The sequence below is a fragment of the Bos mutus genome, chromosome 9, assembly GCF_027580195.1.
Source record: "Bos mutus isolate GX-2022 chromosome 9, NWIPB_WYAK_1.1, whole genome shotgun sequence".
Classification (NCBI taxonomy): Eukaryota; Metazoa; Chordata; class Mammalia; order Artiodactyla; family Bovidae; genus Bos; species Bos mutus.
The window spans coordinates 45,693,930-45,710,780 of NC_091625.1; the positions used below are offsets into that span (position 1 = coordinate 45,693,930).

The window sequence follows — 16,851 nt, forward strand, 5'->3', positions numbered from 1 at the left end:
CTTCCAGGACCATCAGTTCCTGCCAGTTTTTGGCCTTTGGTTAATGCTTGGCTCATTTTCTTGCTTTTGCTTTCTCTGTCTCTATGCATTGGACTTGGCCTTCTGGGCCGCTTGCTTGCTAGCTTTTTCTAAAAAGAGAAAAAGAGGCAAATAGCATAAAGTCCTGTTTTTAAGAGTGGAAAACTACAAACTGAAATTAGGACCTAATGCTTCCTTGCAACATGTGTGTCTTCTTCCCCAAACACATTATCAATGGAAACTGGCCTTATAGTGGTAAGAAAGAAAGAAACAACAAGCACATTTTCTAAATGGTGATTTAGCTATCTATATTTGCAAGATTCCTAGTAATTGTAGGGAAACCTTTCTTCTTACCCACTTCAGGTCTTCTGGAAGTAATATATTTGTGTTTGGAAACCAGTGCTTTTTTGAATATGTTATAGTAATTTTATCTGGGGAAAGAAACTGGTGTTAACTTTGATTTAGTCAGGTATTTGCTTTATTGGTTTTTTCCTATCTATAAAAGAAAAATCACATCTCATCTATAACAGAACAATGTAATTTGAAAAGGAAAATTTGAATTCAATTAGAAAAAGAGTCATAGGAATAATAATAGAAATGATTATTTTAAGGTTAGTTTTGTGTGTAACTCATGATTCTGACATTGTGTATTTTTCACAGTTAAGTGTTTTAGATCTTTTGGATTTAGAAACATTCATCTTAATATATCACATGAAAACTTTGCCATTCCATAATTTCCACTTGTTAGCAGGATATATGTTTTTTAGGTTGTTATAGCAACTTTATTATATCTATTAATATACTCCAATTAATTTTAAAATGATAAAAGTTTTTATTAATCTTTGAAATGAGATAATATTAAAGTATTCCTTATAATGGCAAAACTAAACTATGGTAATGATGTCAGAATAGTACCTCCCTCTGGGGGAGAGTATGGACTGGGAAGAGACACAAGTGAACTTTCTTTTTTTTTTTTTTAATTTTTTTTTAAAATTTTATTTTATTTTTAAACTTTACATAATTGTATTAGTTTTGCCAAATATCAAAATGAATCCACCACAGGTATACATGTGTTCCCCATCCTGAACCCTCTTCCCTCCTCCCTCCCCATACCATCCCTCTGGGTCGTCCCAGTGCACTAGCCCCAAGCATCCAGTATCGAGCATCGAACCTGGACTGGCAACTCGTTTCTTACATGATATTTTACATGTTTCAATGTCATTCTCCCAAATCTTCCCACCCTCTCCCTCTCCCACAGAGTCCATAAGACTGTTCTATACATCAGTGTCTCTTTTGTTGTCTCGTACACCGGGTTATTGTTACCATCTTTCTAAATTCCATATATATGCGTTAGGATACTGTATTTATGTTTTTCCTTCTGGCTTACTTCACTCTGTATAATAGGCTCCAGTTTCATCCACCTCATTAGAACTGATTCAAATGTATTCTTTTTAATGGCTGAGTAATACTCCATTGTGTATATGTACCACAGCTTTCTTATCCATTCATCTGCTGATGGACATCTAGGTTGCTTCCATGTCCTGGCTATTATAAACAGTGCTGCGATGAACATTGGGGTACACGTGTCTCTTTTCCTTCTGGTTTCCTCAGTGTGTATGCCCAGCAGTGGGATTGCTGGATCATAAGGCAGTTCTATTTCCAGTTTTTTAAGGAATCTCCACACTGTTCTCCATAGTGGCTGTACTAGTTTGCATCCCCACCAACAGTGTAAGAGGGTTCCCTTTTTTCCACACCCTCTCCAGCATTTATTATTTGTAGACTTTTGGATCGCAGCCATTCTGACTGGTGTGAAATGGTACCTCATAGTGGTTTTGATTTGCATTTCTCTGATAATGAGTGATGTTGAGCATCTTTTCATGTGTTTGTTAGCCATCTGTATGTCTTCTTTGGAGAAATGTCTATTTAGTTCTTTGGCCCATTTTTTGACTGGGTCATTTATTTTTCTGGAGTTGAGCTGTAGGAGTTGCTTGTATATTTTTGAGATTAGCTGTTTGTCAGTTGCTTCATTTGCTATTATTTTCTCCCATTCTGAAGGCTGTCTTTTCACCTTGCTAATAGTTTCCTTTGATGTGCAGAAGCTTTTAAGGTTAATTAGGTCCTATTTGTTTATTTTTGCTTTTATTTCCAATATTCTGGGAGGTGGGTCATAGAGGATCCTGTTGTGATGTATGTCAGAGAGTGTTTTGCCTATATTCTCCTCTAGGAGTTTTATAGTTTCTGGTCTTACATTTAGATCTTTAATCCATTTTGAGTTTATTTTTGTGTATGGTGTTAGAAAGTATTCTAGTTTCATTCTTTTACAAGTGGTTGACCAGATTTCCCAGCACCACTTGTTAAAGAGATTGTCTTTAATCCATTGTATATTCTTGCCTCCTTTGTCGAAGATAAGGTGTCCATATGTGCGTGGATTTATCTCTGGGCTTTCTATTTTATTCCATTGATCTATATTTCTGTCTTTGTGCCAGTACCATACTGTCTTGATAACTGTGGCTTTGTAGTAGAGCCTGAAGTCAGGTAGGTTGATTCCTCCAGTTCCATTCTTCTTTCTCAAGATCGCTTTGGCTATTCGAGGTTTTTGTATTTCCATACAAATTGTGAAATTATTTGTTCTAGCTCTGTGAAGAATACTGTTGGTAGCTTGATAGGGATTGCGTTGAATCTATAAATTGCTTTGGGTAGTATACTCATTTTCACTATATTGATTCTTCCAATCCATGAACATGGTATATTTCTCCATCTATTAGTGTCCTCTTTGATTTCTTTCACCAGTGTTTTATAGTTTTCTATATAGGTCTTTAGTTTCTTTAGGTAGATATATTCCTAAGTATTTTATTCTTTCCGTTGCAATGGTGAATGGAATTGTTTCCTTAATTTCTCTTTCTGTTTTCTCATTATTAGTGTATAGGAATGCAAGGGATTTCTGTGTGTTGATTTTATATCCTGCAACTTTACTATAGTCATTGATTATTTCTAGTAATTTTCTGGTGGAATCTTTAGGGTTTTCTATGTAGAGGATCATGTCATCTGCAAATAGTGAGAGTTTTACTTCTTCTTTCCCAATTTGGATTCCTTTTATTTCTTTTTCTGCTCTGATTGCTGTGGCCAAAACTTCCAAAACTATGTTGAATAGTAATGGTGAAAGTGGGCACCCTTGTCTTGTTCCTGACTTTAGAGGAAATGCTTTCAATTTTTCACCATTGAGGATAATGTTTGCTGTGGGTTTGTCATATATAGCTTTTATTATGTTGAGGTATGTTCCTTCTATTCCTGCTTTCTGGAGAGTTTTTATCATAAATGGATGTTGAATTTTGTCAAAGGCTTTCTCTGCATCTATTGAGATAATCATATGGTTTTTAGTTTTCAATTTGTTAATGTGGTGTATTACATTGATTGATTTATGGATATTGAAGAATCCTTGCATCCCTGGGATAAAGCCCACTTGATCATGGTGTATGATCTTTTTAATGTGTTGTTGATTCTGATTGCTAGAATTTTGTTAAGGATTTTTGCATCTATGTTCATCAGGATATTGGCCTGTAGTTTTTTTTTTTTGTGGGATCTTTGTCAGGTTTTGGTATTAGGGTGATGGTGGCCTCATAGAATGAGTTTGGAAGTTTACCTTCCTCTGCAATTTTTTGGAAGAGTTTGAGCAGGATAGGTGTTAGCTCTTCTCTAAATTTTTGGTAGAATTCAGCTGTGAAGCCGTCTGGACCGGGGCTTTTGTTTGCTGGAAGATTTTTGATTACAGTTTCAACTTCCGTGCTTGTGATGGGTCTGTTAAGATTTTCTATTTCTTCCTGGTCGAGTTTTGGAAAGTTGTACTTTTCTAAGAATTTGTCCATTTCTTCCACGTTGTGCATTTTATTGGCATATAATTGTTGATAGTAGTCTCTTATGATCCTTTGTATTTCTGTGTTGTCTGTTGTGATCTCTCCATTTTCGTTTCTAATTTTATTGATTTGATTTTTCTCCCTTTGTTTCTTGATGAGTCTGGCTAATGGTTTGTCAATTTTATTTATCCTTTCAAAGAACCAACTTTTGGTTTTGTTGATTTTTGCTATGGTCTCTTCTGTTTCTTTTGCATTTATTTCTGCTCTAATTTTTAAGATTTCTTTCCTTCTACTAACCCTGGGGTTCTTCATTTCTTCCTTTTCTAGTTGCTTTAGGTGTAGAGTTAGGTTATTTATTTGACTTTTTCTTGTTTCTTGAGGTGTGCCTGTATTGGTATGAACTTTCCCTTAGGACTGCTTTTACCGTGTCCCACAGGTTTTGGGTTGTTGTGTTTTCATTTTCATTCGTTTCTATGCAAATTTTGATTTCTTTTTGATTTCTTCTGTGATTTGTTGGTTATTCAGCAGCGTGTTGTTCAGCCTCCATATGTTGGAATTTTTAATAGTTTTTCTCCTGTAATTGAGATCTAATCTTATTGCATTGTGGTCAGAAAAAATGCTTGGAATGATTTCTATTTTTTTGAATTTACCAAGGCTAGCTTTATGGCCCAGGATGTGATCTATCCTGGAGAAGGTTCCATGCGCTTGAGAAAAAGGTGAAATTCATTGTTTTGGGATGAAATGTCCTATAGATATCAATTAGGTCTAACTGGTCTATTGTATCGTTTAAAGTTTGTGTTTCCTTGTTAATTTTCTGTTTAGTTGATCTATCCATAGTTGTAAGTGGGGTATTAAAGTCTCCCACTATTATTGTGTTATTGTTAATTTCTCCTTTCATACTTGTTAGCATTTGTCTTACGTACTGTGGTGCTCCCGTGTTGGGTGCATATATATTTATAATTGTTATATCTTCTTCTTGGATTGATCCTTTGATCATTATGTAGTGACCTTCTTTGTCTCTTTTCACAGCCTTTGTTTTAAAGTCTATTTTATCTGATATGAGTATTGCTACTCCTGCTTTCTTTTGGTCCCTATTTGCATGGAAAATCTTTTTCCAGCCCTTCACTTTCAGTCTGTATGTGTCCCCTGTTTTGAGGTGGGTCTCTGGTAGACAACATATGTAGGGGTCTTGTTTTTGTACCCATTCAGCCAGTCTTTGTCTTTTGGTTGGGGCATTCAACCCATTTACATTTAAGGTAATTACTGATAAGTATGATCCCGTTGCCATTTACTTTATTGTTTTGGGTTCAAGTTTATACACTGTTTTTGTGTTTCCTGTCTAGAGAATATCCTTTAGTAATTGTTGGAGAGCTGGTTTGGTGGTGTGGAATTCTCTCAGCTTTTGCTTGTCTGAAAAGCTTTTGATTTCTCCTTCATACTTGAATGAGATCCTTGCTGGGTACAATAATCTGGGCTGTAGGTTATTTTCTTTCATCATTTTAAGTATGTCTTGCCATTCCCTCCTGGCTTGAAGAGTTTCTATTGAAAGATCAGCTGTTATCCTTATGGGAATTCCCTTGTGTGTTATTTGTTGTTTTTCCCTTGCTGCTTTTAATATTTGTTCTTTGTGTTTGATCTTTGTTAATTTGATTAATATGTGTCTTGGGGTGTTTCTCCTTGGGTTTATCCTGTTTGGGACTCTCTGGGTTTCTTGGACTTGGGTGATTATTTCCTTCCCCATTTTAGGAAGTTTTCCACTATTATCTCCTCAAGTATTTTCTTATGGTCTTTCTTTTTGTCTTCTTCTTCTGGAACCCCTATGATTGAATGTTGTAGCGTTTAATATTGTCCTGGAGGTCTCTGAGATTGTCCTCATTTCTTTTAATTCGTTTTTCTTTTATCCTCTCTGATTCATTTATTTCTACCATTCTATCTTCTAATTCACTAATCCTATCTTCTGCCTCTGTTATTCTACTATTTTGTTGCCTCCAGAGTGTTTTTTAATTTCATTTATTGCATTATTCATTATATATTGACTCTTTTTATTTCTTCTAGGTCCTTGTTAAACCTTTCTTGCATCTTCTCAATCCTTGTCTCCAGGCTATTTATCTGTGATTCCATTTTAGTTTCAAGATTTTGGATCAATTTCACTATCATTATTCGGAATTCTTTATCAGGTAGATTCCCTATCTCTTCCTCTTTTGTTTGGTTTGGTGGGCATTTATCCTGTTCCTTTATCTGCTGAGTATTCCTCTGTCTCTTCATCTTGTTTAAATTGCTGAGTTTGGGGTGTCCTTTCTGTATTCTGGCAGTTTGTGGAGTTCTCTTTATTGTGGCTTTTCCTCGCTGTGTGTGGGTTTGTACAGGTGGCTTGTCAAGGTTTCCTGGTTAGGGAAGCTTGTGTTGGTGTTCTGGTGAGTGGAGCTGTATTTCTTCTCTCTGGAGTGCAATGAAATGTCCAGTAATGAGTTATGAGATGTCTATAGTTTTGGGGTGACTTTGGGCAGCCTGTATCTTGAAGCTCAGGGCTGTGTTCCTTTGTTGCTGGAGAATTTGCTTGGTATGTCTTGCCATGGAACTTATTGGCCCTTGTGTGGTGCTTGGTTTCAGTGTCGGTATGGAGGTATTTGATGAGCTCCTGTCAATTAATGTTCCTTGGAGTCAGGAGTTCCCTGGAGTCAGGGTTTGGACTTAAGTCTCCTGCTTCCGGTTATCGGTCTTATTTTTACAGTAGTTTCAAAACTTCTCCTTCTATACAGCACCATTGATAAAACATCTACATTAAAGATGAAAAGTTTCTCTATGGTGAGGGTCACTCAGAGAGGTTCACAGGGTTACATGGAGAAGAGAAGAGGGAGGAGGGAGTTAGAGGTGACCCAAATGAGATGAGGTGAATCAATAGTGGAGAGAGTGGGATAGCCAGTAGTCACTTCCTTATGTGCACTCCACAACTGGACCACTCAGAGATGTTCACGGAGTTATACAGAGAAGAGAAGAAGGAGGAAGGTGACAGAGGTGGCCAGAAGGATAAAAGTGGGGAATGAAAAGGAGGGAGACAGATCCAGCCAGTAATCAGTTCCCTAAGTGTTCTCCACCGTCTGGAACACACAGAAATTCACAGAGTTGGGTAGAGTAGAGAGGGGTTAGGGAGGAGACACAGGCGACCTGGTGGAGAAAAAGGAGAGTCCAAAGGGAGAGAGAGCTGTCAAGCCAGTAATCTCGCTCCCTAGTGAAAAATGGGTCCTGAAGTTTGGGTTCTTAAAGGTACAAAATTGGTAACAAATACATAAAAGCAAAAATTAAAAATCTAGAATAGAGTTTGGAATTTCAAAAATATGATGTTAAAGAAAAGAAGAAGGAAAAGAAAGAGAGAAAAACGAACGAAACACAAACAAGGTCGCAAAAATTATAAAGAAAGTACAGGTACAAAATTGATAACTAATACCAAAAAGCAAAAATTAAAAATCTAGAGTAGAGTTTGGAATTTCAAAAATACAATGTTAAAAAAAAAGAAGAAGAAAAATAAAGAGAGAAAACAAACAAAAACAAACAATGTCACAAAAATTATAAAGAAAATACAGGTACAAAATTGATATCAAATACCAAAAAGCATAAATTAAAAATCTAGAGTAGAGTTTGGAATTTCAGATATACAATGTTATATAAAAAAGAAGAAGAGAAAGAAACAGAGAAGAAGAAAAAAAAAAAGTCACAGACATTATATAAAAAAACTATAGGTACAAAATTGATAACATATACCAAAAAGCGAAAATTAAAAATCTAGAGTAGAGTTTGGAATTTCAAAAATACAATGTTAAAGAAAAGAAGAAAAGAAAAAAAAAAAAAAACAAGGTCAAAAAATTATAAAATATATATATTTGAAGTTTGCTGAAGAAAAAAATAGGGTTTTTTTTTTTATTTTTGCAAAGTAATAGGTTATAAAAGTGAAAATTAAAGGAACAATAGAGGACTTAAATTTTTTTTTTAATTAAAAAAAAAAGAAAGAAAATGATCGTAAAAATAATAAAAATATATCTAGGACTTTCTTGGTTTTGTTGTGGGTGTTGTGGGTTCAGTTCAGTTTTGGCTAGTTCCTTGGTCAGACTTATATTTCTCAAGATTTATAGGCCCCTTCCTATGTAGTCCGTAATAACCACAGGGTTTTGATCTATTGCCTGTAGCTTCCAAGGCGTTTCCCTCTGTTATATCTTCTTCTGTTTGCTAGTCTCTTCAGTATCTGGTTTCCGCCCTGACACAAAGGGGACGGTGGAGGACTTTTTTTTTTTTTTTTAGGCTTACTTGTTCAGTCGCGCTGTGGGGAGGGAGGGAGGGATGCTGCAAACAAATAACACTGGCGTGGGCTCGCAGTGCCTCAGCCACCCTGGGTCTGCCCCCGCTCATGGCGCGTGTAGCCACCCTGCCCACACTGCTCGGGCTCTAGGTTGTTCCGCCGGGAACAATCCGAGGCCGGCCCTGGGTTGCATGCACCTCCCAGGTCCAAGCCGCTCAGGTTCAGGCACTCGGGTAGTCCTCAGAGGCGCAGACTCAGTTGGGCCTGCGTTTTGTGCTCTTCCCAGGTCCGAGCAGCTCAGGTGATGAGGTGTTTGGCGAGCGCCAATGCTGCGACTTATCGCCTCCCCGCCACTCGGTTATCTGGGTGTAAAACCAGCGCACCTTCTCAGGCAGACGTTGACCGTCCAGACCCCCAAGAAGTTTAGTTAGCAAAGAAGCCTGCTTACAGTTTTATAGATAATGTCTCTCTGGGGCTGCGATTGCCCCCTTCCGGCTCTGGCTGCCTGTCACCTGAGGGGGAAGGTCTGCAGCCGGCTATCTCTGTTCAGTCCTTTGTTCCGTGCGCGGACCTGGCGGTCTTAGGTTAGGGCTGGCTTTTCGCGTGGTAGATATCCCACAGTCTGGTTTGCTAGCCCAAATTATTTTGCTCAGATAGCGCTCAAGGTATTCAGGCCAGATTCTTACTCTCAGCGATGCAGCCCGCGCTGCGCCTCCCTGCCCAGCCCCTGCTTGCTAATGGCGGATGCAGGCGTCTGCGCTGCTTCTCCGCTGGGGGAGTTACCATAGGGCTCGCAATCTGCGAGTTTTAATTGTTTATTTATTTTTTCTCCCTGTTATGTTGCCCTCTGTGCTTCCAAAGCTCGGCACAGATTCGGCAGTGAGAAGGTTTCCTGGTGTTTGGAAACTTCTCTCTTTTTAAGATTCCCTTCCTGGGATGGAACTCCGTCCCTCCCTCTTTTGTCTCTTTTTTTTTGTCTTTAATATTTTTTCCTACCTCCTTTCGAAGAGTTGGGTTGCTTTTCTGGGTGCCTGATGTCCTCTGCCGGCATTCAGAAGTTGTTTTGTGGAATTTACTCGGTGTTTAAATGCTCTTTTGATGAATTTGTGGGGGAGAAAGTGTTCTCCCCGTCCTACTCCTCCACCATCTTGGCTCCTCCACAAGTGAACTTTCTGAATGCTAGAAATGTTCTATGTCTTGATCCATGTGGTGACTACATAATGTGAGCTTATTTAAAATGTACTTGATGTTTGTATACTTTATATATATATATATACACATATAAACTTTACTGTATACATATATACTTTATGTATATATATATACACATATATACTTTATGTATATATGTATACATATATATACATACATATATTTACATACATAAAGTATACATATATACTTTACTGTATATATATATATATATATATATATATACACACACACACACATACATATGAAATCCCTTAGTCAACACAAAGGAGAGGAGGAGAAAGATGTCTCTAGAGATATAACATTTAAAATGATGTGAAATTGTTGGCCTTAAGTAGGTAAATAATCAGCTTTGTCTGTTCTTGCTTAGTTTCTCTCTGTCACTGGAACCCCCAACCCTACAAAAAGGTTTAATAGCAAAATGAAAAGGCATATCAGAGAATATTCCCAGGTAATATGAGGAAGACCTTATACAATTTAAGTTCAAATAGGTAATAAAAACTAATTAGATATGTATAATAGCCTGAAATTGAAATAGGAAAAGGACAGGAAATGAAATCTCTGAAAAGAGGGAATTCAGTGATCGAAAAACAAATGAAAAGGATGTTTAAACTCGTAAAAATTAAAGCACTTCACATTAGAGCAGGGTGATTTTGTCTAAATTAGGAGAGACAATTGATTTTATTATTATTAAAAAGACAATATTTTATACCTCCCATATTAAAAAAATGTAATCTGGGAAAAAAATAACTGAATCACTTTGCTGTACACCTGAAACTAACACAATACTGTAAGTCAACTCAGCTTCAATAGACATAAAAAATTTAGAGAAATATTCTTTTTAGAAACAAAGTATAATAGGTACTTTGGAGTCTAATTTAAAGTAAACTCTGAGATTAGTTATCATTTCTCAAAATTTGGTATCCAATTGTACTTCTTAGTTTGATATATCTGAGTCTTAAATTCTTATAAGCTATAAATTTTATTTTATATTTTATTACAGTTGTGAGCTCCCTTTAATTATTCAGAAACCTGAAAGCTGAGGGATAGAGGGCCTATTTCTCCTGAGTTCCTGGGCTCAGATACTGTTAAACAGAATGCGATAACATGCCAGCTTACCAAGAAGCCTTGTGAAATCAGAGTTCTCAGGGCTAAGTCCATCTGTGAATTCTGAAAATGAAGCATTGGAATGATGTATATTGGCCTATAATGTATTCCTTCAGAGAAACAAATTCATGGTCAGCATATCCAGGGAAATAGAGGTACCTGGAACACTTCAGGCTCAGAGATGGTAGATGTTGTTAATGGACTTGTATTCACAATAGACACATTGTCTTCTGACTGTCTTTCCTAAAGTGTCTTAACTGCACATGTTCCAGAATATGGGCCCACCCCCCTCAGTCCTTTCCTCTGTTGCCCATGAGGTGAACTAATCTTTTATGAGTCTGCTGAAATACCTGATATTTGTCTTGAAGCTTACAGAACCTTCCTTCTGGAACTGCCCCCTTGGGCTCCCACCTGCCCACTCCACACAGTGCCATGGGTATTTGCATACAAGACCTTGGGCATGAACCATGTGTTATTAGTGGATGGTGTGTTATTCAAATGCCAACACTTTTATTTCCATTGCCTAGAGGCTGAATAAATTGATGCATATTTATGGAATGGTGAGAATAATTATAACCACACAGGGATACTGTGTGGCAGAGCAGAAAGCACCTTGAAAGGATGAGACAGACTGCCTGCATATGACCTGGGAAGCTACTTCTTTGAGCACCAATTTCCATGTATTCAAATGAAGATAATAACTCCTACCAATTTAAATTATGGAAATGAAATATAGGAATTATTTGAGAGAACAGAGGTGAAACATTGGAGTTACCAGCACACAGTGGACATTTCCATCTTGTTCCTCTTATATATTCCTATAATATAATATAATATATTATATTAATGTATTTTATATATATATATATATATATATATATATATATATATACATAAATTATTATTAAAAGGATTCAGGGTAAAAACAATCTCTATATCTTGGAGAGAAGGAGCACTTTTCCATATACTCTTTTTTTATAGAGATTATTTTTACCCTGAATCCTTTTAATAACATTTAGAATAATAGTTCAACATTAACTTATTGAAAAAATCAATTGTTATCAACTGCTTTTAGTCCATTTTGGGATGCAAAATGATTTAAGGGAGTCATCACTAATTATTTTGAGAATTCTATTTTGAATATTTGCTCCACATATACCTTTCTTACAGAACATGCTGTCATAATGCTCTTGCCAATAAGCCATTCTTCATTTTAGCATTTTCATTATGCATTCTGATTTTAACCTTGGAGATTTTTAATGGAGGTATATAAATTTGCCTCAAGATGACATGAAATATTACTAGATTTTTTACTATATATGTCCTTATCACCTAAGCATACATTATTTTTGGTGAAATCTAGGAATACATTACCCAAGTTAAGTCAACTCAATACATATACTGGTGGTATAGGATTTTTCTGTTCTGTTTCTGGGATTGTAATTATGCTGAGTGGGAAGTTATTATTTGTGACTGAGAATTTAGTTACTAAAGATGCTGGCTGCTTTGCTGAACCTTTGTATACTTTTTCATGGTGAAATAAGTAAGTAAGTAAGCTTATTTAAAAACTTCTCAATCTCATCAGTTCATGTTAAGCTATCTTTCAACCAGGTCATAACAGTGCTTTCAGTTGAAATTTTGTTGTCAAGGTCTTATACACAAAAATGTAGTTCTCTTTTTCGCAATGTGAAAACCACAGTTAAACCTAAGCCAAAATGGGAAAGGAGAAGACCCACATCAACATCGTTGTCATTGGGCATGTAGATTCAGGGAAGTCTACCACGACTGGCCATCTGATCTACACATGTGGCGGGATCAACAAGAGAACAATTGAAAAGTTCGAGAAGGAGGCTGCCGAGATGGGAAAGGGCTCCTTCAAATATGCCTGGGTCTTGGACAACTTAAAGCTGAACGTGAGCGTGGTATCACCATTGATATCTCCCTGTGGAAATTTGAGACCAGCAAGTACTATGTTACCATCATTGATGCCCCAGGACACAGAGACTTCCTCAAAAACATGATTACAGGCACATCCCAGGCTGACTGTGCTGTCCTGATTGTTGCTGCTGGTGTTGGTGAATTTGAAGCCAGTATCTCCAAGAACTAGCAAACCTGTGAGCATGCCCTTCTGGCTTACACCCTGGGTGTGAAACAACTAATTGTTGGTGTTAACAAAATGGATTCCACTGAGCCACCCTATAGCCAGAAGAGATACGAGGAAATTGTTAAGGAAGTCAGCACCTACATTAAGAAAATCGGCTACAACCCCGACACAGTAGCATTTGTGCCAATTTCTGGCTGGAATGGTGACAACACGCTGGAGCCAAGTGCTAATATGCCATGGTTCAAGGGATGGAAAGTCACCCGTAAGGACAGCAATGCCAGTGGAACCACCCTGCTTGAAGCTCTGGATTGCATCCTGCCACCAACTCGCCCAGCTGACAAACCCTTGTGTTTGCCTCTTCAGGATGTCTATAAAATTGGTGGTATTGGTACTGTCCCTGTGGGTCGTGTGGAGACTGGTGTTCTCAAACCTGGCATGGTGGTCACCTTTGCTCCAGTCAATGTAACAACTGAAATGAAGTCTGTAGAAATGCACCATGAAGCATTGAGTGAAGCCCTTCCTGGGGACAATGTGGGCTTCAATGTCAAGAACGTGTCTGTCAATGATGTCTGTCATGGCAATGTGGCTGGTGACAGCAAAAATGATCTATCCATGGAAGCTGCTGGCTTCACAGCTCAGGTGATTGTTTTGAACCATCCGGGCCAAATCAGTGCTGGATATGCACCTATGCTGGATTGTCACACAGCTCACATTGCTTGCAAGTTTGCTGAGCTGAAGGAGAAGATTGATCATCGTTTTGGGAAAAAGCTGGAAGATGGCCCTAAATTCTTGAAATCTGGTGACGCTGCCATCATTGATATGGTTCCTGGCAAGCCCATGTGTGTCGAGAGCTTCTCTGATTATCCTTCCCTGGGCTGTTTTGCTGTGCGTGACATGAGACAGACAGTCGCTGTGGGTGTCATCAAAGCAGTGGACAAGAAGGCAGCTGGAGCTGGCAAGGTCACCAAGTCTGCCCAGAAAGCTCAGAAGGCTAAATGAATATTATCCCCAATACCTGCCACCCCAGTGTTAATCAGTGGTGGAAGAACGGTCTCAGAACTGTTTGTCTCAATTGGCCATTTAAGTTTAATAGTAAAAGACTGGTTAATGATAACAATGCATTGTAAAACCTTCAGAAGGAAAGGAGAATGTTTTTTTTGTGGACCATATGTTTTGTGTGTGGCAGTTTAAGTTATTAGTTTTTAAAATCAGTACTTTTTAATGAAAACTACTTGACCAAAAATCTGTCACAGAATTTGAGACCCATTAAAAAAAGTTTAATGAGAAAAAAAAAAAAGAAATTCTTTCTGATAGCAAGATATATTCTTCTAAATGTTTCTCTTTCATTTTCCCTAATCCTGCTTTTAATTTTAATTTTTAAAATTAATTTTTATGAATATAGTTGCTTTACAATATTGTGTTAGTTTCTACTGTATAGATAAGTGAATTAGTAAACCCTAAATAGCCATGAAATTAAAAGATGCTTCTTGGAAGAAAAACTATGACCAACCTAGATAGCATATTAAAAAGCAGAGACATTACTTTGTCAACAAAGGTCCGTCTAGTCAAAGCTATGTTTTTTTCAGTAGTTATGTACAGACGTGAGAGTTGAACTATAATGAAAGCTGAGTACTGAATAATTGATGCTTTTGAACTGTGGTGTTGAAGAAGACTATTGAGTTCCCTTGGACTGCAAAGAGATCCAACCAGTCCGTCCTAAAGGAAATCAGTCCTGAGTGTTCACTGGAAGGACTGCTGTTGAAGCTGAAACTCCAATACTTTGGCCATCTGATGCAAAGAACTGACTCATTGGAAAAGACCCTGATGTTGGGAAAGATTGAAGGCGGTAGGAGAAGGGGAGACAGAGGATGAGATGGTTGGACGGCATCACTGACTCGATGGACATGAGTTTGAGTAAGCTCCAGGAGTTGGTGTTGGACAGGGAAGCCATGCTGCAGTCCATGGGGTCACAAAGAGTTGGACATGATTGAGTGACTGAATTGAGCTGAACTGAATCAAGTTAAAGAACCTGTCCATCACTCCAATAAGTTCTCTCATGTCCTTTGCAGTCCCTTCTTCCCTACCTCAGGCAACCATTGATCCACCTTCTGTCATTATACATTGATTTTCCATTTCAATACTTTTATATAAATAGTACCATACATATATATTCATTTTTGATCTGGATTCTTTCAGTCAGCATACTTTGTGATTCATCCAGGTTACTATGTGTATCAGTAGTTCCTTCCTTTGTATGACTGAGTGAAACCATTCTATGCATATAGCAAAATATTTGTTTTTAAATTACAGTTGTAAGTGTTTTTCAGGAGCTTCTTTCAGTTCCTTTTTTTTTTTTTTTTCAGATATTGTATTCACTTTTATGGTAGTAAATATCTCCTTTTGTATGACTTCTGAGTCTCTACTGATAACTTTGGCCTACACCACCGATTTTAGAATTTTATTTGAAGCTCTGTTCTTGATATCTGTTTTTTGGTTGCTTAATAGTAACCAACCTTATAATTTCCAAAATAGACTTCTATCTCTATTTCTCTTAATGGTACTTTATTCTTATTGTTATCCATGGGAAATACATTCTTTTTGCCTGCTGCATTGAGTTGAGTTTTGTTTTATAAGCTCTCCATGTTATGTTTTTAGCCTTGCATCCATCTCTTTCTTTTCCATTCTTCCTGCTATCATCTGATTTCAGGTCTTTTTGACTTTTCTCTGTATATTTCTAACCATTCTCTTCCCAGCTGTCATCTTTATTTTACTAAGGCATAGATCTCATGATTTTTTATCCCTACACAAGAACTTCCTGCTCCTTCCTATTTTTTTTGCTCCTGGAGTAAGTCCTACTAATAATACCAATGACAAAGTAACTTCATGTTAGACACATTGCATTTATAAGGTGTGGCTACAACTTTTGTTGGAGCTGTAGCAACACATTCGGTAAGTCAAAGGACTAAAGCAGACATAGTAGATGGTCCTCACTTTCCCGCTTGGTTTTGACTCTTGTTTTCTACTCTGTTCTCTTTAGATTGTTGTCTCCCCTGCCTCATGAACCTCAACTAACCAATAAACTGCAAGGCTTGCAAAACTAGAAAAGTACTGTTCTGACAGTGATTGGGATAAGATTGCACCATTGATCCTGAGTTTTCAGCAACAAAAAGACAAACACTTCTATGTGAATCATACCATGGCCTCTTTTTTCTTTACTGCATGAGAAAGTCCAACTCTGCTTTGATTGGGCAGTTACCTGGTCCTCAGGTACACCCTCATGCATGTCAGCTGTCAGCTAAATAGTGTCATTAACTGCTATTTGAACCATTTAATTATTTGCTTTTGAAAGAAAAAATTCCTGTGATAACCTGAAAGACAGACCACCTATCTCTAGGGCCCATGATTTTAGGGGAAGTCATTAGAAATGGTAGACTGTTGGTGAGTTTTGACTGTTTCTTGGCCCTTTTAGAAACTGCTGAGTGATAAAGCTGGTTCAGGCAAGGATCAGATGGGAGGTAATAGATGTTTGCTGAGGGAGGCTCTCTTTGCCTGTGGCCCATAATCTAAAATCACTGGTAGCTTAGACATTGTGGTCCTTGTGAGATTTTGAACAAGCCAAGCAGGAAGGAAGCAAACCAGGAATGTCTAGCAGTGAAGATCAGGTAAAAAAGCATTGCCAGGCATGTTGTCTCAGACGATTGTGAGGCAGCTGCCATGAAATTGAGGAAGGTATGCAGAAGCCACCAACTAACAGAAGAGAGTGGTAGCCTTAAATCTCATGACAAGATGAGATCTCTGGTTGTGGTTACTTTTACACGGAACTGATGGGAAGCAAACCGATTAGAAAGCTCATATGTTTGAGGGAAATTGTGTTGCCAAAGCAGTCAGTGATAGGCCTGGACATTCTGTGATGTTTCAACACCTAATACAACTCATGGCTTTCCCAAGCTGCACCAGCAGGCAACGCACTAAGACCGTGCAGCTCCCAAGCAGAGCATATGCTCTAATAACCAATTCAGACGGGGCCATAGATGAACAGAAACGTCTCTAAAGCAGAAGTTGGCCAGCTATGGCTTTCAGGCTAAACTGTGTCTGTGAGCTATTTTTACATCCTTGCTTTTAAAATTCTTTATTTTAATAAACAAGTAAACTGTATTTAATGGGATATTACTTTTTCACATGTACTGCTATCTTCTTTTTAGTATTATTTAAAAATTTTATTTATTTTTTCCAGGTTTATTGAGGTATAATTAATAAAATTATAACAT

At 37.6% G+C, this 16,851-nt stretch overlaps 1 pseudogene; it reads left to right on the forward strand.

Moving 5' to 3' along the window:
* Window positions 1–12,171: 12,171 nt before the first annotated feature.
* LOC102283886 (elongation factor 1-alpha 1 pseudogene) lies at window positions 12,172–13,865 on the forward strand (annotated as a pseudogene).
* The last annotated feature ends 2,986 nt before the right edge of the window (window positions 13,866–16,851 follow it).